General features: G+C 51.9%; 42 non-coding genes across 42 annotated transcripts; 32 read left to right on the top strand and 10 right to left on the bottom strand.

Annotated features, from left to right (window-relative positions):
- Positions 1-140: 140 nt before the first annotated feature.
- On the top strand, positions 141-253 carry LOC131451020 (U5 spliceosomal RNA). The gene has a single exon (XR_009235899.1). It is a non-coding gene; the product is annotated as a U5 spliceosomal RNA (small nuclear RNA).
- Positions 254-432: 179 nt separating this feature from the next.
- LOC131450944 (U2 spliceosomal RNA) lies at positions 433-625 on the top strand. Its single transcript, XR_009235825.1, has one exon. It is a non-coding gene; the product is annotated as a U2 spliceosomal RNA (small nuclear RNA).
- Positions 626-774: 149 nt separating this feature from the next.
- LOC131451066 (5S ribosomal RNA) lies at positions 775-893 on the bottom strand. The gene has a single exon (XR_009235943.1). It is a non-coding gene; the product is annotated as a 5S ribosomal RNA (ribosomal RNA).
- A 402-nt stretch (positions 894-1,295) lies between these two features.
- Positions 1,296-1,459, top strand: LOC131450935 (U1 spliceosomal RNA). Its single transcript, XR_009235816.1, has one exon. It is a non-coding gene; the product is annotated as a U1 spliceosomal RNA (small nuclear RNA).
- Positions 1,460-2,465: 1,006 nt separating this feature from the next.
- Positions 2,466-2,578, top strand: LOC131451019 (U5 spliceosomal RNA). The gene has a single exon (XR_009235898.1). It is a non-coding gene; the product is annotated as a U5 spliceosomal RNA (small nuclear RNA).
- Positions 2,579-2,757: 179 nt separating this feature from the next.
- On the top strand, positions 2,758-2,950 carry LOC131450970 (U2 spliceosomal RNA). The gene has a single exon (XR_009235851.1). It is a non-coding gene; the product is annotated as a U2 spliceosomal RNA (small nuclear RNA).
- Positions 2,951-3,081: 131 nt separating this feature from the next.
- On the bottom strand, positions 3,082-3,200 carry LOC131451065 (5S ribosomal RNA). The gene has a single exon (XR_009235942.1). It is a non-coding gene; the product is annotated as a 5S ribosomal RNA (ribosomal RNA).
- Positions 3,201-3,602: 402 nt separating this feature from the next.
- Positions 3,603-3,766, top strand: LOC131450901 (U1 spliceosomal RNA). Its single transcript, XR_009235782.1, has one exon. It is a non-coding gene; the product is annotated as a U1 spliceosomal RNA (small nuclear RNA).
- Positions 3,767-4,772: 1,006 nt separating this feature from the next.
- LOC131451018 (U5 spliceosomal RNA) lies at positions 4,773-4,885 on the top strand. The gene has a single exon (XR_009235897.1). It is a non-coding gene; the product is annotated as a U5 spliceosomal RNA (small nuclear RNA).
- A 179-nt stretch (positions 4,886-5,064) lies between these two features.
- On the top strand, positions 5,065-5,257 carry LOC131450969 (U2 spliceosomal RNA). The gene has a single exon (XR_009235850.1). It is a non-coding gene; the product is annotated as a U2 spliceosomal RNA (small nuclear RNA).
- A 131-nt stretch (positions 5,258-5,388) lies between these two features.
- On the bottom strand, positions 5,389-5,507 carry LOC131451064 (5S ribosomal RNA). The gene has a single exon (XR_009235941.1). It is a non-coding gene; the product is annotated as a 5S ribosomal RNA (ribosomal RNA).
- Positions 5,508-5,909: 402 nt separating this feature from the next.
- LOC131450900 (U1 spliceosomal RNA) lies at positions 5,910-6,073 on the top strand. The gene has a single exon (XR_009235781.1). It is a non-coding gene; the product is annotated as a U1 spliceosomal RNA (small nuclear RNA).
- Positions 6,074-7,079: 1,006 nt separating this feature from the next.
- LOC131451017 (U5 spliceosomal RNA) lies at positions 7,080-7,192 on the top strand. The gene has a single exon (XR_009235896.1). It is a non-coding gene; the product is annotated as a U5 spliceosomal RNA (small nuclear RNA).
- A 179-nt stretch (positions 7,193-7,371) lies between these two features.
- Positions 7,372-7,564, top strand: LOC131450968 (U2 spliceosomal RNA). Its single transcript, XR_009235849.1, has one exon. It is a non-coding gene; the product is annotated as a U2 spliceosomal RNA (small nuclear RNA).
- Positions 7,565-7,713: 149 nt separating this feature from the next.
- Positions 7,714-7,832, bottom strand: LOC131451062 (5S ribosomal RNA). Its single transcript, XR_009235939.1, has one exon. It is a non-coding gene; the product is annotated as a 5S ribosomal RNA (ribosomal RNA).
- A 402-nt stretch (positions 7,833-8,234) lies between these two features.
- LOC131450926 (U1 spliceosomal RNA) lies at positions 8,235-8,398 on the top strand. Its single transcript, XR_009235807.1, has one exon. It is a non-coding gene; the product is annotated as a U1 spliceosomal RNA (small nuclear RNA).
- Positions 8,399-9,045: 647 nt separating this feature from the next.
- On the top strand, positions 9,046-9,158 carry LOC131451036 (U5 spliceosomal RNA). Its single transcript, XR_009235914.1, has one exon. It is a non-coding gene; the product is annotated as a U5 spliceosomal RNA (small nuclear RNA).
- A 179-nt stretch (positions 9,159-9,337) lies between these two features.
- LOC131450987 (U2 spliceosomal RNA) lies at positions 9,338-9,530 on the top strand. Its single transcript, XR_009235868.1, has one exon. It is a non-coding gene; the product is annotated as a U2 spliceosomal RNA (small nuclear RNA).
- A 149-nt stretch (positions 9,531-9,679) lies between these two features.
- Positions 9,680-9,798, bottom strand: LOC131451052 (5S ribosomal RNA). The gene has a single exon (XR_009235930.1). It is a non-coding gene; the product is annotated as a 5S ribosomal RNA (ribosomal RNA).
- Positions 9,799-10,200: 402 nt separating this feature from the next.
- Positions 10,201-10,364, top strand: LOC131450936 (U1 spliceosomal RNA). The gene has a single exon (XR_009235817.1). It is a non-coding gene; the product is annotated as a U1 spliceosomal RNA (small nuclear RNA).
- Positions 10,365-11,011: 647 nt separating this feature from the next.
- On the top strand, positions 11,012-11,124 carry LOC131451035 (U5 spliceosomal RNA). Its single transcript, XR_009235913.1, has one exon. It is a non-coding gene; the product is annotated as a U5 spliceosomal RNA (small nuclear RNA).
- A 179-nt stretch (positions 11,125-11,303) lies between these two features.
- On the top strand, positions 11,304-11,496 carry LOC131450967 (U2 spliceosomal RNA). The gene has a single exon (XR_009235848.1). It is a non-coding gene; the product is annotated as a U2 spliceosomal RNA (small nuclear RNA).
- A 131-nt stretch (positions 11,497-11,627) lies between these two features.
- On the bottom strand, positions 11,628-11,746 carry LOC131451039 (5S ribosomal RNA). The gene has a single exon (XR_009235917.1). It is a non-coding gene; the product is annotated as a 5S ribosomal RNA (ribosomal RNA).
- A 402-nt stretch (positions 11,747-12,148) lies between these two features.
- LOC131450937 (U1 spliceosomal RNA) lies at positions 12,149-12,312 on the top strand. Its single transcript, XR_009235818.1, has one exon. It is a non-coding gene; the product is annotated as a U1 spliceosomal RNA (small nuclear RNA).
- A 1,006-nt stretch (positions 12,313-13,318) lies between these two features.
- Positions 13,319-13,431, top strand: LOC131451015 (U5 spliceosomal RNA). Its single transcript, XR_009235894.1, has one exon. It is a non-coding gene; the product is annotated as a U5 spliceosomal RNA (small nuclear RNA).
- Positions 13,432-13,610: 179 nt separating this feature from the next.
- LOC131450966 (U2 spliceosomal RNA) lies at positions 13,611-13,803 on the top strand. Its single transcript, XR_009235847.1, has one exon. It is a non-coding gene; the product is annotated as a U2 spliceosomal RNA (small nuclear RNA).
- A 149-nt stretch (positions 13,804-13,952) lies between these two features.
- On the bottom strand, positions 13,953-14,071 carry LOC131451061 (5S ribosomal RNA). The gene has a single exon (XR_009235938.1). It is a non-coding gene; the product is annotated as a 5S ribosomal RNA (ribosomal RNA).
- Positions 14,072-14,473: 402 nt separating this feature from the next.
- Positions 14,474-14,637, top strand: LOC131451080 (U1 spliceosomal RNA). Its single transcript, XR_009235956.1, has one exon. It is a non-coding gene; the product is annotated as a U1 spliceosomal RNA (small nuclear RNA).
- Positions 14,638-15,284: 647 nt separating this feature from the next.
- Positions 15,285-15,397, top strand: LOC131451014 (U5 spliceosomal RNA). The gene has a single exon (XR_009235893.1). It is a non-coding gene; the product is annotated as a U5 spliceosomal RNA (small nuclear RNA).
- Positions 15,398-15,576: 179 nt separating this feature from the next.
- On the top strand, positions 15,577-15,769 carry LOC131450965 (U2 spliceosomal RNA). Its single transcript, XR_009235846.1, has one exon. It is a non-coding gene; the product is annotated as a U2 spliceosomal RNA (small nuclear RNA).
- A 149-nt stretch (positions 15,770-15,918) lies between these two features.
- Positions 15,919-16,037, bottom strand: LOC131451060 (5S ribosomal RNA). Its single transcript, XR_009235937.1, has one exon. It is a non-coding gene; the product is annotated as a 5S ribosomal RNA (ribosomal RNA).
- A 402-nt stretch (positions 16,038-16,439) lies between these two features.
- Positions 16,440-16,603, top strand: LOC131451079 (U1 spliceosomal RNA). The gene has a single exon (XR_009235955.1). It is a non-coding gene; the product is annotated as a U1 spliceosomal RNA (small nuclear RNA).
- Positions 16,604-17,250: 647 nt separating this feature from the next.
- On the top strand, positions 17,251-17,363 carry LOC131450996 (U5 spliceosomal RNA). Its single transcript, XR_009235875.1, has one exon. It is a non-coding gene; the product is annotated as a U5 spliceosomal RNA (small nuclear RNA).
- Positions 17,364-17,542: 179 nt separating this feature from the next.
- LOC131450986 (U2 spliceosomal RNA) lies at positions 17,543-17,735 on the top strand. The gene has a single exon (XR_009235867.1). It is a non-coding gene; the product is annotated as a U2 spliceosomal RNA (small nuclear RNA).
- Positions 17,736-17,866: 131 nt separating this feature from the next.
- On the bottom strand, positions 17,867-17,985 carry LOC131451051 (5S ribosomal RNA). Its single transcript, XR_009235929.1, has one exon. It is a non-coding gene; the product is annotated as a 5S ribosomal RNA (ribosomal RNA).
- Positions 17,986-18,387: 402 nt separating this feature from the next.
- On the top strand, positions 18,388-18,551 carry LOC131450942 (U1 spliceosomal RNA). Its single transcript, XR_009235823.1, has one exon. It is a non-coding gene; the product is annotated as a U1 spliceosomal RNA (small nuclear RNA).
- A 647-nt stretch (positions 18,552-19,198) lies between these two features.
- LOC131451042 (U5 spliceosomal RNA) lies at positions 19,199-19,311 on the top strand. Its single transcript, XR_009235920.1, has one exon. It is a non-coding gene; the product is annotated as a U5 spliceosomal RNA (small nuclear RNA).
- A 179-nt stretch (positions 19,312-19,490) lies between these two features.
- LOC131450946 (U2 spliceosomal RNA) lies at positions 19,491-19,683 on the top strand. Its single transcript, XR_009235827.1, has one exon. It is a non-coding gene; the product is annotated as a U2 spliceosomal RNA (small nuclear RNA).
- Positions 19,684-19,814: 131 nt separating this feature from the next.
- LOC131451010 (5S ribosomal RNA) lies at positions 19,815-19,933 on the bottom strand. Its single transcript, XR_009235889.1, has one exon. It is a non-coding gene; the product is annotated as a 5S ribosomal RNA (ribosomal RNA).
- A 402-nt stretch (positions 19,934-20,335) lies between these two features.
- On the top strand, positions 20,336-20,499 carry LOC131451078 (U1 spliceosomal RNA). The gene has a single exon (XR_009235954.1). It is a non-coding gene; the product is annotated as a U1 spliceosomal RNA (small nuclear RNA).
- A 647-nt stretch (positions 20,500-21,146) lies between these two features.
- On the top strand, positions 21,147-21,259 carry LOC131451041 (U5 spliceosomal RNA). The gene has a single exon (XR_009235919.1). It is a non-coding gene; the product is annotated as a U5 spliceosomal RNA (small nuclear RNA).
- A 179-nt stretch (positions 21,260-21,438) lies between these two features.
- On the top strand, positions 21,439-21,631 carry LOC131450945 (U2 spliceosomal RNA). The gene has a single exon (XR_009235826.1). It is a non-coding gene; the product is annotated as a U2 spliceosomal RNA (small nuclear RNA).
- The last annotated feature ends 81 nt before the right edge of the window (positions 21,632-21,712 follow it).

Below are 21,712 nucleotides of genomic sequence, written 5' to 3'. Positions count from 1 at the left end.
GTCAAATGTGGGCGGTTGATTGGCCGGCAAACCAAAAACGTTGAAGAAAGGCTGTCCCAAGGTGGCCGGCCGGGCCGACCGAGACTGTGGTGACTCTGGCGGATAGACTCCTTGGCTGCTCTCAAGGAGAGGGGCTATGTTGACTCTGGTTTTTCTTCAAAATGCTCAAGTCTTTCGCCTTTTACTAAAGACTTCCGTGGAGAGGAACGTCCAAGAGTTTAAGTTATTTTTGGTGGGCTTTGCTGTATGGCTGCGCCCTTTGAGTGTGTCAAATGTCAAGCAGCTGTCCGTCACGGCTCAGAGGTGCACTTAGATCACCGGGGGGTGGAGGTGAGCAGCAGCAGCCTTTGTTATGCGCACTTCAGAAACACGGCACCACAACAAGTAACTTGTGCGCCAAGATCTTGAGTTGGCCCCAGAAACTGGTGGGCCATCGCTTCTCGGCCTTTTGGCTAAGATCAAGTGTAGTATCTGTTCTTATCAGTTTAATATCTGATATGTCCTCTATATGGGGATTAAATATTAAATGCATTTTTGAGCATTGGGTGGTGAAACCTTGGGCTTGCTCTCTTCACTCCTTGCATTGACCTGGTATTGCAGTGCCACCAGGAACGGTGCACCGTTCTCTTTTTTTCTGTGAAAACCAAAGCAAGGCTGAAACTGGAAGGACATTAACGTGTGCCCGTGCGTCAACGTAATTGCAAGCCCACGTTTCTTGTAAGGAAGCAGCAGTGTAAGAGCGTGCTGCAGTGTAAAAGCGTGCTGCAGTGTAAAAGCTTACAGCACCTGGTATTCCCAGGCGGTCTCCCATCCAAGTACTAACGAGGCCCGACCCTGCTTAGCTTCCGAGATCAGACGAGATCGGGCGTGCTCAGGGTGGTGTGGCCGTAAGCCGACGGGCAGGTGACACAGACTCCTTTTATAGACCAGGCAAGGCCCCCTGCTCGTGGAGGGGCTCAAAAGGCAGCCTTCCGAACACACTGCACTTGAGCCTTTATCGCCACTACCTGCTACACTCTATTCCAGTATTAGGAAGCTACACCGAGATGGGTAAGCTGCTGTTGGTGCCGTCAGGTGCAGTTGTTGCTGAATCGATAGGAAATGACAGCCAGGTATGCCAGTGAAAAGGTCGAGTGTTTCCTCTCCAATGTGTGCTGGAGGTTGAAGTTGAACACAGCACAGCATTAACGAGCACCTGAGTCAAGGCATTGGACTCTGGGACTATCCATTTCCTGCACCATCAGCCAAAGAGCTGTGTCTGGGAACAGCCACCCAGTGCTGGGCAAGTACACCTCGTACTTACCTGGCAGGGGAGATACCATGATCAAGAAGGTGGTTCACCCAGGGCGAGGCTCAGCCATTGCACTCTGGTTGTGCTGACCCCTGCAAATTCCCCAAACGTGGGAATCTTGACTGCATAATTTTTGCTAGTGGGGTACTGCGTCCGCGCTCTCCCCCGATGACGTAGTTGTAAGCAAAGGTCAGCCGCCCAAGGTTCCGCCTTGTGTGCCCATCTCCAGGCTTCTCACGTGCTCGCAGAGCGACGTCCCCAGTCTTTCCAAGTTGCTGGGAATGGGATGGTTGTGGGTGTTGTCTTTTAGCTCTAAGGAAATGTCATGCTCCCTTTCCCGGGTCTTTGTAGGTAGAACTGGATTGTTGGAGATGGATCCATGGCCATCATGCCAAGGGTTAATACTTTGGCGCTTGCTCCGTCCACTCCTGTACATTGACCTGATATTGAAGCGATGCCAGGAGCAGCTCACCATTTCAGAAGCCCGGAGGAGTTGGGAAACGGCCCGGCACTTTGTACTGCTCGGTGTGACACAGAGCTGCTTTGCTCATGCACTCACATCTACCACTAAACCTTGGAGGTGTCCCCCGTGAGCGAGGAATGTGCCACAGCCTCAGCGGTTGATAGAAAACTGCAGCACACAACCAACGGTAAGAATGCGCTTCCAAACATGCAGTCAAATGTGGGCGGTTGATTGGCCCTCTTTGTAGGTAGAACTGGATTGTTGGAGATGGATCCATGGCCATCATGCCAAGGGTTAATACTTTGGCGCTTGCTCCGTCCACTCCTGTACATTGACCTGATATTGAAGCGATGCCAGGAGCAGCTCACCATTTCAGAAGCCCGGAGGAGTTGGGAAACGGCCCGGCAGTTTGTACTGCTCGGTGTGACACAGAGCTGCTTTGCTCATGCACTCACATCTACCACTAAACCTTGGAGGTGTCCCCCGTGAGCGAGGAATGTGCCACAGCCTCAGCGGTTGATAGAAAACTGCAGCACACAACCAACGGTAAGAATGCGCTTCCAAACATGCAGTCAAATGTGGGCGGTTGATTGGCCGGCAAACCAAAAACGTTGAAGAAAGGCTGTCCCAAGGTGGCCGGCCGGGCCGACCGAGACTGTGGTGACTCTGGCGGATAGACTCCTTGGCTGCTCTCAAGGAGAGGGGCTATGTTGACTCTGGTTTTTCTTCAAAATGCTCAAGTCTTTCGCCTTTTACTAAAGACTTCCGTGGAGAGGAACGTCCAAGAGTTTAAGTTATTTTTGGTGGGCTTTGCTGTATGGCTGCGCCCTTTGAGTGTGTCAAATGTCAAGCAGCTGTCCGTCACGGCTCAGAGGTGCACTTAGATCACCGGGGGGTGGAGGTGAGCAGCAGCAGCCTTTGTTATGCGCACTTCAGAAACACGGCACCACAACAAGTAACTTGTGCGCCAAGATCTTGAGTTGGCCCCAGAAACTGGTGGGCCATCGCTTCTCGGCCTTTTGGCTAAGATCAAGTGTAGTATCTGTTCTTATCAGTTTAATATCTGATATGTCCTCTATATGGGGATTAAATATTAAATGCATTTTTGAGCATTGGGCGGTGAAACCTTGGGCTTGCTCTCTTCACTCCTTGCATTGACCTGGTATTGCAGTGCCACCAGGAACGGTGCACCGTTCTCTTTTTTTCTGTGAAAACCAAAGCAAGGCTGAAACTGGAAGGACATTAACGTGTGCCCGTGCGTCAACGTAATTGCAAGCCCACGTTTCTTGTAAGGAAGCAGCAGTGTAAGAGCGTGCTGCAGTGTAAAAGCTTACAGCACCTGGTATTCCCAGGCGGTCTCCCATCCAAGTACTAACGAGGCCCGACCCTGCTTAGCTTCCGAGATCAGACGAGATCGGGCGTGCTCAGGGTGGTGTGGCCGTAAGCCGACGGGCAGGTGACACAGACTCCTTTTATAGACCAGGCAAGGCCCCCTGCTCGTGGAGGGGCTCAAAAGGCAGCCTTCCGAACACACTGCACTTGAGCCTTTATCGCCACTACCTGCTACACTCTATTCCAGTATTAGGAAGCTACACCGAGATGGGTAAGCTGCTGTTGGTGCCGTCAGGTGCAGTTGTTGCTGAATCGATAGGAAATGACAGCCAGGTATGCCAGTGAAAAGGTCGAGTGTTTCCTCTCCAATGTGTGCTGGAGGTTGAAGTTGAACACAGCACAGCATTAACGAGCACCTGAGTCAAGGCATTGGACTCTGGGACTATCCATTTCCTGCACCATCAGCCAAAGAGCTGTGTCTGGGAACAGCCACCCAGTGCTGGGCAAGTACACCTCATACTTACCTGGCAGGGGAGATACCATGATCAAGAAGGTGGTTCACCCAGGGCGAGGCTCAGCCATTGCACTCTGGTTGTGCTGACCCCTGCAAATTCCCCAAACGTGGGAATCTTGACTGCATAATTTTTGCTAGTGGGGTACTGCGTCCGCGCTCTCCCCCGATGACGTAGTTGTAAGCAAAGGTCAGCCGCCCAAGGTTCCGCCTTGTGTGCCCATCTCCAGGCTTCTCACGTGCTCGCAGAGCGACGTCCCCAGTATTTCCAAGTTGCTGGGAATGGGATGGTTGTGGGTGTTGTCTTTTAGCTCTAAGGAAATGTCATGCTCCCTTTCCCGGCTCTTTGTAGGTAGAACTGGATTGTTGGAGATGGATCCATGGCCATCATGCCAAGGGTTAATACTTTGGCGCTTGCTCCGTCCACTCCTGTACATTGACCTGATATTGAAGCGATGCCAGGAGCAGCTCACCATTTCAGAAGCCCGGAGGAGTTGGGAAACGGCCCGGCAGTTTGTACTGCTCGGTGTGACACAGAGCTGCTTTGCTCATGCACTCACATCTACCACTAAACCTTGGAGGTGTCCCCCGTGAGCGAGGAATGTGCCACAGCCTCAGCGGTTGATAGAAAACTGCAGCACACAACCAACGGTAAGAATGCGCTTCCAAACATGCAGTCAAATGTGGGCGGTTGATTGGCCCTCTTTGTAGGTAGAACTGGATTGTTGGAGATGGATCCATGGCCATCATGCCAAGGGTTAATACTTTGGCGCTTGCTCCGTCCACTCCTGTACATTGACCTGATATTGAAGCGATGCCAGGAGCAGCTCACCATTTCAGAAGCCCGGAGGAGTTGGGAAACGGCCCGGCAGTTTGTACTGCTCGGTGTGACACAGAGCTGCTTTGCTCATGCACTCACATCTACCACTAAACCTTGGAGGTGTCCCCCGTGAGCGAGGAATGTGCCACAGCCTCAGCGGTTGATAGAAAACTGCAGCACACAACCAACGGTAAGAATGCGCTTCCAAACATGCAGTCAAATGTGGGCGGTTGATTGGCCGGCAAACCAAAAACGTTGAAGAAAGGCTGTCCCAAGGTGGCCGGCCGGGCCGACCGAGACTGTGGTGACTCTGGCGGATAGACTCCTTGGCTGCTCTCAAGGAGAGGGGCTATGTTGACTCTGGTTTTTCTTCAAAATGCTCAAGTCTTTCGCCTTTTACTAAAGACTTCCGTGGAGAGGAACGTCCAAGAGTTTAAGTTATTTTTGGTGGGCTTTGCTGTATGGCTGCGCCCTTTGAGTGTGTCAAATGTCAAGCAGCTGTCCGTCACGGCTCAGAGGTGCACTTAGATCACCGGGGGGTGGAGGTGAGCAGCAGCAGCCTTTGTTATGCGCACTTCAGAAACACGGCACCACAACAAGTACCTTGTGCGCCAAGATCTTGAGTTGGCCCCAGAAACTGGTGGGCCATCGCTTCTCGGCCTTTTGGCTAAGATCAAGTGTAGTATCTGTTCTTATCAGTTTAATATCTGATATGTCCTCTATATGGGGATTAAATATTAAATGCATTTTTGAGCATTGGGCGGTGAAACCTTGGGCTTGCTCTCTTCACTCCTTGCATTGACCTGGTATTGCAGTGCCACCAGGAACGGTGCACCGTTCTCTTTTTTTCTGTGAAAACCAAAGCAAGGCTGAAACTGGAAGGACATTAACGTGTGCCCGTGCGTCAACGTAATTGCAAGCCCACGTTTCTTGTAAGGAAGCAGCAGTGTAAGAGCGTGCTGCAGTGTAAAAGCTTACAGCACCTGGTATTCCCAGGCGGTCTCCCATCCAAGTACTAACGAGGCCCGACCCTGCTTAGCTTCCGAGATCAGACGAGATCGGGCGTGCTCAGGGTGGTGTGGCCGTAAGCCGACGGGCAGGTGACACAGACTCCTTTTATAGACCAGGCAAGGCCCCCTGCTCGTGGAGGGGCTCAAAAGGCAGCCTTCCGAACACACTGCACTTGAGCCTTTATCGCCACTACCTGCTACACTCTATTCCAGTATTAGGAAGCTACACCGAGATGGGTAAGCTGCTGTTGGTGCCGTCAGGTGCAGTTGTTGCTGAATCGATAGGAAATGACAGCCAGGTATGCCAGTGAAAAGGTCGAGTGTTTCCTCTCCAATGTGTGCTGGAGGTTGAAGTTGAACACAGCACAGCATTAACGAGCACCTGAGTCAAGGCATTGGACTCTGGGACTATCCATTTCCTGCACCATCAGCCAAAGAGCTGTGTCTGGGAACAGCCACCCAGTGCTGGGCAAGTACACCTCATACTTACCTGGCAGGGGAGATACCATGATCAAGAAGGTGGTTCACCCAGGGCGAGGCTCAGCCATTGCACTCTGGTTGTGCTGACCCCTGCAAATTCCCCAAACGTGGGAATCTTGACTGCATAATTTTTGCTAGTGGGGTACTGCGTCCGCGCTCTCCCCCGATGACGTAGTTGTAAGCAAAGGTCAGCCGCCCAAGGTTCCGCCTTGTGTGCCCATCTCCAGGCTTCTCACGTGCTCGCAGAGCGACGTCCCCAGTATTTCCAAGTTGCTGGGAATGGGATGGTTGTGGGTGTTGTCTTTTAGCTCTAAGGAAATGTCATGCTCCCTTTCCCGGCTCTTTGTAGGTAGAACTGGATTGTTGGAGATGGATCCATGGCCATCATGCCAAGGGTTAATACTTTGGCGCTTGCTCCGTCCACTCCTGTACATTGACCTGATATTGAAGCGATGCCAGGAGCAGCTCACCATTTCAGAAGCCCGGAGGAGTTGGGAAACGGCCCGGCAGTTTGTACTGCTCGGTGTGACACAGAGCTGCTTTGCTCATGCACTCACATCTACCACTAAACCTTGGAGGTGTCCCCCGTGAGCGAGGAATGTGCCACAGCCTCAGCGGTTGATAGAAAACTGCAGCACACAACCAACGGTAAGAATGCGCTTCCAAACATGCAGTCAAATGTGGGCGGTTGATTGGCCCTCTTTGTAGGTAGAACTGGATTGTTGGAGATGGATCCATGGCCATCATGCCAAGGGTTAATACTTTGGCGCTTGCTCCGTCCACTCCTGTACATTGACCTGATATTGAAGCGATGCCAGGAGCAGCTCACCATTTCAGAAGCCCGGAGGAGTTGGGAAACGGCCCGGCAGTTTGTACTGCTCGGTGTGACACAGAGCTGCTTTGCTCATGCACTCACATCTACCACTAAACCTTGGAGGTGTCCCCCGTGAGCGAGGAATGTGCCACAGCCTCAGCGGTTGATAGAAAACTGCAGCACACAACCAACGGTAAGAATGCGCTTCCAAACATGCAGTCAAATGTGGGCGGTTGATTGGCCGGCAAACCAAAAACGTTGAAGAAAGGCTGTCCCAAGGTGGCCGGCCAGGCCGACCGAGACTGTGGTGACTCTGGCGGATAGACTCCTTGGCTGCTCTCAAGGAGAGGGGCTATGTTGACTCTGGTTTTTCTTCAAAATGCTCAAGTCTTTCGCCTTTTACTAAAGACTTCCGTGGAGAGGAACGTCCAAGAGTTTAAGTTATTTTTGGTGGGCTTTGCTGTATGGCTGCGCCCTTTGAGTGTGTCAAATGTCAAGCAGCTGTCCGTCACGGCTCAGAGGTGCACTTAGATCACCGGGGGGTGGAGGTGAGCAGCAGCAGCCTTTGTTATGCGCACTTCAGAAACACGGCACCACAACAAGTAACTTGTGCGCCAAGATCTTGAGTTGGCCCCAGAAACTGGTGGGCCATCGCTTCTCGGCCTTTTGGCTAAGATCAAGTGTAGTATCTGTTCTTATCAGTTTAATATCTGATATGTCCTCTATATGGGGATTAAATATTAAATGCATTTTTGAGCATTGGGCGGTGAAACCTTGGGCTTGCTCTCTTCACTCCTTGCATTGACCTGGTATTGCAGTGCCACCAGGAACGGTGCACCGTTCTCTTTTTTTCTGTGAAAACCAAAGCAAGGCTGAAACTGGAAGGACATTAACGTGTGCCCGTGCGTCAACGTAATTGCAAGCCCACGTTTCTTGTAAGGAAGCAGCAGTGTAAGAGCGTGCTGCAGTGTAAAAGCGTGCTGCAGTGTAAAAGCTTACAGCACCTGGTATTCCCAGGCGGTCTCCCATCCAAGTACTAACGAGGCCCGACCCTGCTTAGCTTCCGAGATCAGACGAGATCGGGCGTGCTCAGGGTGGTGTGGCCGTAAGCCGACGGGCAGGTGACACAGACTCCTTTTATAGACCAGGCAAGGCCCCCTGCTCGTGGAGGGGCTCAAAAGGCAGCCTTCCGAACACACTGCACTTGAGCCTTTATCGCCACTACCTGCTACACTCTATTCCAGTATTAGGAAGCTACACCGAGATGGGTAAGCTGCTGTTGGTGCCGTCAGGTGCAGTTGTTGCTGAATCGATAGGAAATGACAGCCAGGTATGCCAGTGAAAAGGTCGAGTGTTTCCTCTCCAATGTGTGCTGGAGGTTGAAGTTGAACACAGCACAGCATTAACGAGCACCTGAGTCAAGGCATTGGACTCTGGGACTATCCATTTCCTGCACCATCAGCCAAAGAGCTGTGTCTGGGAACAGCCACCCAGTGCTGGGCAAGTACACCTCATACTTACCTGGCAGGGGAGATACCATGATCAAGAAGGTGGTTCACCCAGGGCGAGGCTCAGCCATTGCACTCTGGTTGTGCTGACCCCTGCAAATTCCCCAAACGTGGGAATCTTGACTGCATATTTTTTGCTAGTGGGGTACTGCGTCCGCGCTCTCCCCCGATGACGTAGTTGTAAGCAAAGGTCAGCCGCCCAAGGTTCCGCCTTGTGTGCCCATCTCCAGGCTTCTCACGTGCTCGCAGAGCGACGTCCCCAGTCTTTCCAAGTTGCTGGGAATGGGATGGTTGTGGGTGTTGTCTTTTAGCTCTAAGGAAATGTCATGCTCCCTTTCCCGGCTCTTTGTAGGTAGAACTGGATTGTTGGAGATGGATCCATGGCCATCATGCCAAGGGTTAATACTTTGGCGCTTGCTCCGTCCACTCCTGTACATTGACCTGATATTGAAGCGATGCCAGGAGCAGCTCACCATTTCAGAAGCCCGGAGGAGTTGGGAAACGGCCCGGCAGTTTGTACTGCTCGGTGTGACACAGAGCTGCTTTGCTCATGCACTCACATCTACCACTAAACCTTGGAGGTGTCCCCCGTGAGCGAGGAATGTGCCACAGCCTCAGCGGTTGATAGAAAACTGCAGCACACAACCAACGGTAAGAATGCGCTTCCAAACATGCAGTCAAATGTGGGCGGTTGATTGGCCGGCAAACCAAAAACGTTGAAGAAAGGCTGTCCCAAGGTGGCCGGCCGGGCCGACCGAGACTGTGGTGACTCTGGCGGATAGACTCCTTGGCTGCTCTCAAGGAGAGGGGCTATGTTGTCTCTGGTTTTTCTTCAAAATGCTCAAGTCTTTCGCCTTTTACTAAAGACTTCCGTGGAGAGGAACGTCCAAGAGTTTAAGTTATTTTTGGTGGGCTTTGCTGTATGGCTGCGCCCTTTGAGTGTGTCAAATGTCAAGCAGCTGTCCGTCACGGCTCAGAGGTGCACTTAGATCACCTGGGGGTGGAGGTGAGCAGCAGCAGCCTTTGTTATGCGCACTTCAGAAACACGGCACCACAACAAGTAACTTGTGCGCCAAGATCTTGAGTTGGCCCCAGACACTGGTGGGCCATCGCTTCTCGGCCTTTTGGCTAAGATCAAGTGTAGTATCTGTTCTTATCAGTTTAATATCTGATATGTCCTCTATATGGGGATTAAATATTAAATGCATTTTTGAGCATTGGGCGGTGAAACCTTGGGCTTGCTCTCTTCACTCCTTGCATTGACCTGGTATTGCAGTGCCACCAGGAACCGTGCACCGTTCTCTTTTTTTCTGTGAAAACCAAAGCAAGGCTGAAACTGGAAGGACATTAACGTGTGCCCGTGCGTCAACGTAATTGCAAGCCCACGTTTCTTGTAAGGAAGCAGCAGTGTAAAAGCGTGCTGCAGTGTAAGAGCGTGCTGCAGTGTAAAAGCTTACAGCACCTGGTATTCCCAGGCGGTCTCCCATCCAAGTACTAACCGGGCCCGACCCTGCTTAGCTTCCGAGATCAGACGAGATCAGGCGTGCTCAGGGTGGTGTGGCCGTAAGCCGACGGGCAGGTGACACAGACTCCTTTTATAGACCAGGCAAGGCCCCCTGCTCGTGGAGGGGCTCAAAAGGCAGCCTTCCGAACACACTGCACTTGAGCCTTTATCGCCACTACCTGCTACACTCTATTCCAGTATTAGGAAGCTACACCGAGATGGGTAAGCTGCTGTTGGTGCCGTCAGGTGCAGTTGTTGCTGAATCGATAGGAAATGACAGCCAGGTATGCCAGTGAAAAGGTCGAGTGTTTCCTCTCCAATGTGTGCTGGAGGTTGAAGTTGAACACAGCACAGCATTAACGAGCACCTGAGTCAAGGCATTGGACTCTGGGACTATCCATTTCCTGCACCATCAGCCAAAGAGCTGTGTCTGGGAACAGCCACCCAGTGCTGGGCAAGTACACCTCATACTTACCTGGCAGGGGAGATACCATGATCAAGAAGGTGGTTCACCCAGGGCGAGGCTCAGCCATTGCACTCTGGTTGTGCTGACCCCTGCAAATTCCCCAAACGTGGGAATCTTGACTGCATATTTTTTGCTAGTGGGGTACTGCGTGCGCGCTCTCCCCTGATGACGTAGTTGTAAGCAAAGGTCAGCCGCCCAAGGTTCCGCCTTGTGTGCCCATCTCCAGGCTTCTCACGTGCTCGCAGAGCGACGTCCCCAGTATTTCCAAGTTGCTGGGAATGGGATGGTTGTGGGTGTTGTCTTTTAGCTCTAAGGAAATGTCATGCTCCCTTTCCCGGCTCTTTGTAGGTAGAACTGGATTGTTGGAGATGGATCCATGGCCATCATGCCAAGGGTTAATACTTTGGCGCTTGCTCCGTCCACTCCTGTACATTGACCTGATATTGAAGCGATGCCAGGAGCAGCTCACCATTTCAGAAGCCCGGAGGAGTTGGGAAACGGCCCGGCAGTTTGTACTGCTCGGTGTGACACAGAGCTGCTTTGCTCATGCACTCACATCTACCACTAAACCTTGGAGGTGTCCCCCGTGAGCGAGGAATGTGCCACAGCCTCAGCGGTTGATAGAAAACTGCAGCACACAACCAACGGTAAGAATGCGCTTCCAAACATGCAGTCAAATGTGGGCGGTTGATTGGCCGGCAAACCAAAAACGTTGAAGAAAGGTTGTCCCAAGGTGGCCGGCCGGGCCGACCGAGACTGTGGTGACTCTGGCGGATAGACTCCTTGGCTGCTCTCAAGGAGAGGGGCTATGTTGTCTCTGGTTTTTCTTCAAAATGCTCAAGTCTTTCGCCTTTTACTAAAGACTTCCGTGGAGAGGAACGTCCAAGAGTTTAAGTTATTTTTGGTGGGCTTTGCTGTATGGCTGCGCCCTTTGAGTGTGTCAAATGTCAAGCAGCTGTCCGTCACGGCTCAGAGGTGCACTTAGATCACCTGGGGGTGGAGGTGAGCAGCAGCAGCCTTTGTTATGCGCACTTCAGAAACACGGCACCACAACAAGTAACTTGTGCGCCAAGATCTTGAGTTGGCCCCAGACACTGGTGGGCCATCGCTTCTCGGCCTTTTGGCTAAGATCAAGTGTAGTATCTGTTCTTATCAGTTTAATATCTGATATGTCCTCTATATGGGGATTAAATATTAAATGCATTTTTGAGCATTGGGCGGTGAAACCTTGGGCTTGCTCTCTTCACTCCTTGCATTGACCTGGTATTGCAGTGCCACCAGGAACGGTGCACCGTTCTCTTTTTTTCTGTGAAAACCAAAGCAAGGCTGAAACTGGAAGGACATTAACGTGTGCCCGTGCGTCAACGTAATTGCAAGCCCACGTTTCTTGTAAGGAAGCAGCAGTGTAAAAGCGTGCTGCAGTGTAAAAGCTTACAGCACCTGGTATTCCCAGGCGGTCTCCCATCCAAGTACTAACCAGGCCCGACCCTGCTTAGCTTCCGAGATCAGACGAGATCGGGCGTGCTCAGGGTGGTGTGGCCGTAAGCCGACGGGCAGGTGACACAGACTCCTTTTATAGACCAGGCAAGGCCCCCTGCTCGTGGAGGGGCTCAAAAGGCAGCCTTCCGAACACACTGCACTTGAGCCTTTATCGCCACTACCTGCTACACTCTATTCCAGTATTAGGAAGCTACACCGAGATGGGTAAGCTGCTGTTGGTGCCGTCAGGTGCAGTTGTTGCTGAATCGATAGGAAATGACAGCCAGGTATGCCAGTGAAAAGGTCGAGTGTTTCCTCTCCAATGTGTGCTGGAGGTTGAAGTTGAACACAGCACAGCATTAACGAGCACCTGAGTCAAGGCATTGGACTCTGGGACTATCCATTTCCTGCACCATCAGCCAAAGAGCTGTGTCTGGGAACAGCCACCCAGTGCTGGGCAAGTACACCTCATACTTACCTGGCAGGGGAGATACCATCATCAAGAAGGTGGTTCACCCAGGGCGAGGCTCAGCCATTGCACTCTGGTTGTGCTGACCCCTGCAAATTCCCCAAACGTGGGAATCTTGACTGCATAATTTTTGCTTGTGGGGTACTGCGTCCGCGCTCTCCCCCGATGACGTAGTTGTAAGCAAAGGTCAGCCGCCCAAGGTTCTGCCTTGTGTGCCCATCTCCAGGCTTCTCACGTGCTCGCAGAGCGACATCCCCAGTCTTTCCAAGTTGCTGGGAATGGGATGGTTGTGGGTGTTGTCTTTTAGCTCTAAGGAAATGTCATGCTCCCTTTCCCGGCTCTTTGTAGGTAGAACTGGATTGTTGGAGATGGATCCATGGCCATCATGCCAAGGGTTAATACTTTGGCGCTTGCTCCGTCCACTCCTGTACATTGACCTGATATTGAAGCGATGCCAGGAGCAGCTCACCATTTCAGAAGCCCGGAGGAGTTGGGAAACGGCCCGGCAGTTTGTACTGCTCGGTGTGACACAGAGCTGCTTTGCGCATGCACTCACATCTACCACTAAACCTTGGAGGTGTCCCCCGTGAGCGAGGAATGTGCCACAGCCTCAGCGGTTGATAGAAAACTGCAGCACACAACCAACGGTAAGAATGCGCTTCCAAACATGCAGTCAAATGTGGGCGGTTGATTGGCCCTCTTTGTAGGTAGAACTGGATTGTTGGAGATGGATCCATGGCCATCATGCCAAGGGTTAATACTTTGGCGCTTGCTCCGTCCACTCCTGTACATTGACCTGATATTGAAGCGATGCCAGGAGCAGCTCACCATTTCAGAAGCCCGGAGGAGTTGGGAAACGGCCCGGCAGTTTGTACTGCTCGGTGTGACACAGAGCTGCTTTGCTCATGCACTCACATCTACCACTAAACCTTGGAGGTGTCCCCCGTGAGCGAGGAATGTGCCACAGCCTCAGCGGTTGATAGAAAACTGCAGCACACAACCAACGGTAAGAATGCGCTTCCAAACATGCAGTCAAATGTGGGCGGTTGATTGGCCGGCAAACCAAAAACGTTGAAGAAAGGCTGTCCCAAGGTGGCCGGCCGGGCCGACCGAGACTGTGGTGACTCTGGCGGATAGACTCCTTGGCTGCTCTCAAGGAGAGGGGCTATGTTGACTCTGGTTTTTCTTCAAAATGCTCAAGTCTTTCGCCTTTTACTAAAGACTTCCGTGGAGAGGAACGTCCAAGAGTTTAAGTTATTTTTGGTGGGCTTTGCTGTATGGCTGCGCCCTTTGAGTGTGTCAAATGTCAAGCAGCTGTCCGTCACGGCTCAGAGGTGCACTTAGATCACCGGGGGGTGGAGGTGAGCAGCAGCAGCCTTTGTTATGCGCACTTCAGAAACACGGCACCACAACAAGTAACTTGTGCGCCAAGATCTTGAGTTGGCCCCAGAAACTGGTGGGCCATCGCTTCTCGGCCTTTTGGCTAAGATCAAGTGTAGTATCTGTTCTTATCAGTTTAATATCTGATATGTCCTCTATATGGGGATTAAATATTAAATGCATTTTTGAGCATTGGGCGGTGAAACCTTGGGCTTGCTCTCTTCACTCCTTGCATTGACCTGGTATTGCAGTGCCACCAGGAACGGTGCACCGTTCTCTTTTTTTCTGTGAAAACCAAAGCAAGGCTGAAACTGGAAGGACATTAACGTGTGCCCGTGCGTCAACGTAATTGCAAGCCCACGTTTCTTGTAAGGAAGCAGCAGTGTAAGAGCGTGCTGCAGTGTAAAAGCGTGCTGCAGTGTAAAAGCTTACAGCACCTGGTATTCCCAGGCGGTCTCCCATCCAAGTACTAACGAGGCCCGACCCTGCTTAGCTTCCGAGATCAGACGAGATCGGGCGTGCTCAGGGTGGTGTGGCCGTAAGCCGACGGGCAGGTGACACAGACTCCTTTTATAGACCAGGCAAGGCCCCCTGCTCGTGGAGGGGCTCAAAAGGCAGCCTTCCGAACACACTGCACTTGAGCCTTTATCGCCACTACCTGCTACACTCTATTCCAGTATTAGGAAGCTACACCGAGATGGGTAAGCTGCTGTTGGTGCCGTCAGGTGCAGTTGTTGCTGAATCGATAGGAAATGACAGCCAGGTATGCCAGTGAAAAGGTCGAGTGTTTCCTCTCCAATGTGTGCTGGAGGTTGAAGTTGAACACAGCACAGCATTAACGAGCACCTGAGTCAAGGCATTGGACTCTGGGACTATCCATTTCCTGCACCATCAGCCAAAGAGCTGTGTCTGGGAACAGCCACCCAGTGCTGGGCAAGTACACCTCATACTTACCTGGCAGGGGAGATACCATGATCAAGAAGGTGGTTCACCCAGGGCGAGGCTCAGCCATTGCACTCTGGTTGTGCTGACCCCTGCAAATTCCCCAAACGTGGGAATCTTGACTGCATAATTTTTGCTAGTGGGGTACTGCGTCCGCGCTCTCCCCCGATGACGTAGTTGTAAGCAAAGGTCAGCCGCCCAAGGTTCTGCCTTGTGTGCCCATCTCCAGGCTTCTCACGTGCTCGCAGAGCGACATCCCCAGTCTTTCCAAGTTGCTGGGAATGGGATGGTTGTGGGTGTTGTCTTTTAGCTCTAAGGAAATGTCATGCTCCCTTTCCCGGCTCTTTGTAGGTAGAACTGGATTGTTGGAGATGGATCCATGGCCATCATGCCAAGGGTTAATACTTTGGCGCTTGCTCCGTCCACTCCTGTACATTGACCTGATATTGAAGCGATGCCAGGAGCAGCTCACCATTTCAGAAGCCCGGAGGAGTTGGGAAACGGCCCGGCAGTTTGTACTGCTCGGTGTGACACAGAGCTGCTTTGCTCATGCACTCACATCTACCACTAAACCTTGGAGGTGTCCCCCGTGAGCGAGGAATGTGCCACAGCCTCAGCGGTTGATAGAAAACTGCAGCACACAACCAACGGTAAGAATGCGCTTCCAAACATGCAGTCAAATGTGGGCGGTTGATTGGCCGGCAAACCAAAAACGTTGAAGAAAGGCTGTCCCAAGGTGGCCGGCCGGGCCGACCGAGACTGTGGTGACTCTGGCGGATAGACTCCTTGGCTGCTCTCAAGGAGAGGGGCTATGTTGACTCTGGTTTTTCTTCAAAATGCTCAAGTCTTTCGCCTTTTACTAAAGACTTCCGTGGAGAGGAACGTCCAAGAGTTTAAGTTATTTTTGGTGGGCTTTGCTGTATGGCTGCGCCCTTTGAGTGTGTCAAATGTCAAGCAGCTGTCCGTCACGGCTCAGAGGTGCACTTAGATCACCGGGGGGTGGAGGTGAGCAGCAGCAGCCTTTGTTATGCGCACTTCAGAAACACGGCACCACAACAAGTAACTTGTGCGCCAAGATCTTGAGTTGGCCCCAGAAACTGGTGGGCCATCGCTTCTCGGCCTTTTGGCTAAGATCAAGTGTAGTATCTGTTCTTATCAGTTTAATATCTGATATGTCCTCTATATGGGGATTAAATATTAAATGCATTTTTGAGCATTGGGCGGTGAAACCTTGGGCTTGCTCTCTTCACTCCTTGCATTGACCTGGTATTGCAGTGCCACCAGGAACGGTGCACCGTTCTCTTTTTTTCTGTGAAAACCAAAGCAAGGCTGAAACTGGAAGGACATTAACGTGTGCCCGTGCGTCAACGTAATTGCAAGCCCACGTTTCTTGTAAGGAAGCAGCAGTGTAAGAGCGTGCTGCAGTGTAAAAGCGTGCTGCAGTGTAAAAGCTTACAGCACCTGGTATTCCCAGGCGGTCTCCCATCCAAGTACTAACGAGGCCCGACCCTGCTTAGCTTCCGAGATCAGACGAGATCGGGCGTGCTCAGGGTGGTGTGGCCGTAAGCCGACGGGCAGGTGACACAGACTCCTTTTATAGACCAGGCAAGGCCCCCTGCTCGTGGAGGGGCTCAAAAGGCAGCCTTCCGAACACACTGCACTTGAGCCTTTACCGCCACTACCTGCTACACTCTATTCCAGTATTAGGAAGCTACACCGAGATGGGTAAGCTGCTGTTGGTGCCGTCAGGTGCAGTTGTTGCTGAATCGATAGGAAATGACAGCCAGGTATGCCAGTGAAAAGGTCGAGTGTTTCCTCTCCAATGTGTGCTGGAGGTTGAAGTTGAACACAGCACAGCATTAACGAGCACCTGAGTCAAGGCATTGGACTCTGGGACTATCCATTTCCTGCACCATCAGCCAAAGAGCTGTGTCTGGGAACAGCCACCCAGTGCTGGGCAAGTACACCTCATACTTACCTGGCAGGGGAGATACCATGATCAAGAAGGTGGTTCACCCAGGGCGAGGCTCAGCCATTGCACTCTGGTTGTGCTGACCCCTGCAAATTCCCCAAACGTGGGAATCTTGACTGCATAATTTTTGCTAGTGGGGTACTGCGTCCGCGCTCTCCCCCGATGACGTAGTTGTAAGCAAAGGTCAGCCGCCCAAGGTTCTGCCTTGTGTGCCCATCTCCAGGCTTCTCACGTGCTCGCAGAGCGACATCCCCAGTCTTTCCAAGTTGCTGGGAATGGGATGGTTGTGGGTGTTGTCTTTTAGCTCTAAGGAAATGTCATGCTCCCTTTCCCGGCTCTTTGTAGGTAGAACTGGATTGTTGGAGATGGATCCATGGCCATCATGCCAAGGGTTAATACTTTGGCGCTTGCTCCGTCCACTCCTGTACATTGACCTGATATTGAAGCGATGCCAGGAGCAGCTCACCATTTCAGAAGCCCGGAGGAGTTGGGAAACGGCCCGGCAGTTTGTACTGCTCGGTGTGACACAGAGCTGCTTTGCTCATGCACTCACATCTACCACTAAACCTTGGAGGTGTCCCCCGTGAGCGAGGAATGTGCCACAGCCTCAGCGGTTGATAGAAAACTGCAGCACACAACCAACGGTAAGAATGCGCTTCCAAACATGCAGTCAAATGTGGGCGGTTGATTGGCCGGCAAACCAAAAACGTTGAAGAAAGGCTGTCCCAAGGTGGCCGGCCGGGCCGACCGAGACTGTGGTGACTCTGGCGGATAGACTCCTTGGCTGCTCTCAAGGAGAGGGGCTATGTTGACTCTGGTTTTTCTTCAAAATGCTCAAGTCTTTCGCCTTTTACTAAAGACTTCCGTGGAGAGGAACGTCCAAGAGTTTAAGTTATTTTTGGTGGGCTTTGCTGTATAGCTGCGCCCTTTGAGTGTGTCAAATGTCAAGCAGCTGTCCGTCACGGCTCAGAGGTGCACTTAGATCACCTGGGGGTGGAGGTGAGCAGCAGCAGCCTTTGTTATGCGCACTTCAGAAACACGGCACCACAACAAGTAACTTGTGCGCCAAGATCTTGAGTTGGCCCCAGACACTGGTGGGCCATCGCTTCTCGGCCTTTTGGCTAAGATCAAGTGTAGTATCTGTTCTTATCAGTTTAAAATCTGATATGTCCTCTATATGGGGATTAAATATTAAATGCATTTTTGAGCATTGGGCGGTGAAACCTTGGGCTTGCTCTCTTCACTCCTTGCATTGACCTGGTATTGCAGTGCCACCAGGAACGGTGCACCGTTCTCTTTTTTTCTGTGAAAACCAAAGCAAGGCTGAAACTGGAAGGACATTAACGTGTGCCCGTGCGTCAACGTAATTGCAAGCCCACGTTTCTTGTAAGGAAGCAGCAGTGTAAAAGCGTGCTGCAGTGTAAAAGCTTACAGCACCTGGTATTCCCAGGCGGTCTCCCATCCAAGTACTAACCAGGCCCGACCCTGCTTAGCTTCCGAGATCAGACGAGATCGGGCGCGCTCAGGGTGGTGTGGCCGTAAGCCGACGGGCAGGTGACACAGACTCCTTTTATAGACCAGGCAAGGCCCCCTGCTCGTGGAGGGGCTCAAAAGGCAGCCTTCCGAACACACTGCACTTGAGCCTTTATCGCCACTACCTGCTACACTCTATTCCAGTATTAGGAAGCTACACCGAGATGGGTAAGCTGCTGTTGGTGCCGTCAGGTGCAGTTGTTGCTGAATCGATAGGAAATGACAGCCAGGTATGCCAGTGAAAAGGTCGAGTGTTTCCTCTCCAATGTGTGCTGGAGGTTGAAGTTGAACACAGCACAGCATTAACGAGCACCTGAGTCAAGGCATTGGACTCTGGGACTATCCATTTCCTGCACCATCAGCCAAAGAGCTGTGTCTGGGAACAGCCACCCAGTGCTGGGCAAGTACACCTCATACTTACCTGGCAGGGGAGATACCATGATCAAGAAGGTGGTTCACCCAGGGCGAGGCTCAGCCATTGCTCTCTGGTTGTGCTGACCCCTGCAAATTCCCCAAACGTGGGAATCTTGACTGCATATTTTTTGCTAGTGGGGTACTGCGTCCGCGCTCTCCCCCGATGACGTAGTTGTAAGCAAAGGTCAGCCGCCCAAGGTTCCGCCTTGTGTGCCCATCTCCAGGCTTCTCACGTGCTCGCAGAGCGACGTCCCCAGTATTTCCAAGTTGCTGGGAATGGGATGGTTGTGGGTGTTGTCTTTTAGCTCTAAGGAAATGTCATGCTCCCTTTCCCGGCTCTTTGTAGGTAGAACTGGATTGTTGGAGATGGATCCATGGCCATCATGCCAAGGGTTAATACTTTGGCTCTTGCTCCGTCCACTCCTGTACATTGACCTGATATTGAAGCGATGCCAGGAGCAGCTCACCATTTCAGAAGCCCGGAGGAATTGGGAAACGGCCCGGCAGTTTGTACTGCTCGGTGTGACACAGAGCTGCTTTGCTCATGCACTCACATCTACCACTAAACCTTGGAGGTGTCCCCCGTGAGCGAGGAATGTGCCACAGCCTCAGCGGTTGATAGAAAAATGCAGCACACAACCAACGGTAAGAATGCGCTTCCAAACATGCAGTCAAATGTGGGCGGTTGATTGGCCGGCAACCCAAAAACGTTGAAGAAAGGCTGTCCCAAGGTGGCCGGCCGGGCCGACCGAGACTGTGGTGACTCTGGCGGATAGACTCCTTGGCTGCTCTCAAGGAGAGGGGCTATGTTGACTCTGGTTTTTCTTCAAAATGCTCAAGTCTTTCGTCTTTTACTAAAGACTTCCGTGGAGAGCAACGTCCAAGAGTTTAAGTTATTTTTGGTGGGCTTTGCTGTATGGCTGCGCCCTTTGAGTGTGTCAAATGTCAAGCAGCTGTCCGTGACGGCTCAGAGGTGCACTTAGATCACCTGGGGGTGGAGGTGAGCAGCAGCAGCCTTTGTTATGCGCACTTCAGAAACACGGCACCACAACAAGTAACTTGTGTGCCAAGATCTTGAGTTGGCCCCAGACACTGGTGGGCCATCGCTTCTCGGCCTTTTGGCTAAGATCAAGTGTAGTATCTGTTCTTATCAGTTTAATATCTGATATGTCCTCTATATGGGGATTAAATATTAAATGCATTTTTGAGGATTGGGCGGTGAAACCTTGGGCTTGCTCTCTTCACTCCTTGCATTGACCTGGTATTGCAGTGCCACCAGGAACGGTGCACCGTTCTCTTTTTTTCTGTGAAAACCAAAGCAAGGCTGAAACTGGAAGGACATTAACGTGTGCCCGTGCGTCAACGTAATTGCAAGCCCACGTTTCTTGTAAGGAAGCAGCAGTGTAAAAGCGTGCTGCAGTGTAAAAGCTTACAGCACCTGGTATTCCCAGGCGGTCTCCCATCCAAGTACTAACCAGGCCCGACCCTGCTTAGCTTCCGAGATCAGACGAGATCGGGCGCGCTCAGGGTGGTGTGGCCGTAAGCCGACGGGCAGGTGACACAGACTCCTTTTATAGACCAGGCAAGGCCCCCTGCTCGTGGAGGGGCTCAAAAGGCAGCCTTCCGAACACACTGCACTTGAGCCTTTATCGCCACTACCTGCTACACTCTATTCCAGTATTAGGAAGCTACACCGAGATGGGTAAGCTGCTGTTGGTGCCGTCAGGTGCAGTTGTTGCTGAATCGATAGGAAATGACAGCCAGGTATGCCAGTGAAAAGGTCGAGTGTTTCCTCTCCAATGTGTGCTGGAGGTTGAAGTTGAACACAGCACAGCATTAACGAGCACCTGAGTCAAGGCATTGGACTCTGGGACTATCCATTTCCTGCACCATCAGCCAAAGAGCTGTGTCTGGGAACAGCCACCCAGTGCTGGGCAAGTACACCTCATACTTACCTGGCAGGGGAGATACCATGATCAAGAAGGTGGTTCACCCAGGGCGAGGCTCAGCCATTGCACTCTGGTTGTGCTGACCCCTGCAAATTCCCCAAACGTGGGAATCTTGACTGCATAATTTTTGCTAGTGGGGTACTGCGTCCGCGCTCTCCCCCGATGACGTAGTTGTAAGCAAAGGTCAGCCGCCCAAGGTTCCGCCTTGTGTGCCCATCTCCAGGCTTCTCACGTGCTCGCAGAGCGACGTCCCCAGTCTTTCCAAGTTGCTGGGAATGGGATGGTTGTGGGTGTTGTCTTTTAGCTCTAAGGAAATGTCATGCTCCCTTTCCCGGCTCTTTGTAGGTATAACTGGATTGTTGGAGATGGATCCATGGCCATCATGCCAAGGGTTAATACTTTGGCGCTTGCTCCGTCCACTCCTGTACATTGACCTGATATTGAAGCGATGCCAGGAGCAGCTCACCATTTCAGAAGCCCGGAGGAGTTGGGAAACGGCCCGGCAGTTTGTACTGCTCGGTGTGACACAGAGCTGCTTTGCTCATGCACTCACATCTACCACTAAACCTTGGAGGTGTCCCCCGTGAGCGAGGAATGTGCCACAGCCTCAGCGGTTGATAGAAAACTGCAGCACACAACCAACGGTAAGAATGCGCTTCCAAACATGCAGTCAAATGTGGGCGGTTGATTGGCCGGCAAACCAAAAACGTTGAAGAAAGGCTGTCCCAAGGTGGCCGGCCGGGCCGACCGAGACTGTGGTGACTCTGGCGGATAGACTCCTTGGCTGCTCTCAAGGAGAGGGGCTATGTTGACTCTGGTTTTTCTTCAAAATGCTCAAGTCTTTCGTCTTTTACTAAAGACTTCCGTGGAGAGCAACGTCCAAGAGTTTAAGTTATTTTTGGTGGGCTTTGCTGTATGGCTGCGCCCTTTGAGTGTGTCAAATGTCAAGCAGCTGTCCGTGACGGCTCAGAGGTGCACTTAGATCACCTGGGGGTGGAGGTGAGCAGCAGCAGCCTTTGTTATGCGCACTTCAGAAACACGGCACCACAACAAGTAACTTGTGTGCCAAGATCTTGAGTTGGCCCCAGACACTGGTGGGCCATCGCTTCTCGGCCTTTTGGCTAAGATCAAGTGTAGTATCTGTTCTTATCAGTTTAATATCTGATATGTCCTCTATATGGGGATTAAATATTAAATGCATTTTTGAGGATTGGGCGGTGAAACCTTGGGCTTGCTCTCTTCACTCCTTGCATTGACCTGGTATTGCAGTGCCACCAGGAACGGTGCACCGTTCTCTTTTTTTCTGTGAAAACCAAAGCAAGGCTGAAACTGGAAGGACATTAACGTGTGCCCGTGCGTCAACGTAATTGCAAGC

The sequence above is a fragment of the Solea solea genome, unplaced genomic scaffold (genome assembly GCF_958295425.1).
Source record: "Solea solea unplaced genomic scaffold, fSolSol10.1 scaffold_69, whole genome shotgun sequence".
Classification (NCBI taxonomy): domain Eukaryota; kingdom Metazoa; phylum Chordata; class Actinopteri; order Pleuronectiformes; family Soleidae; genus Solea; species Solea solea.
Note: the sequence above shows the minus strand (reverse complement) of the source record. Positions and strands in the feature narration are given on the sequence as shown.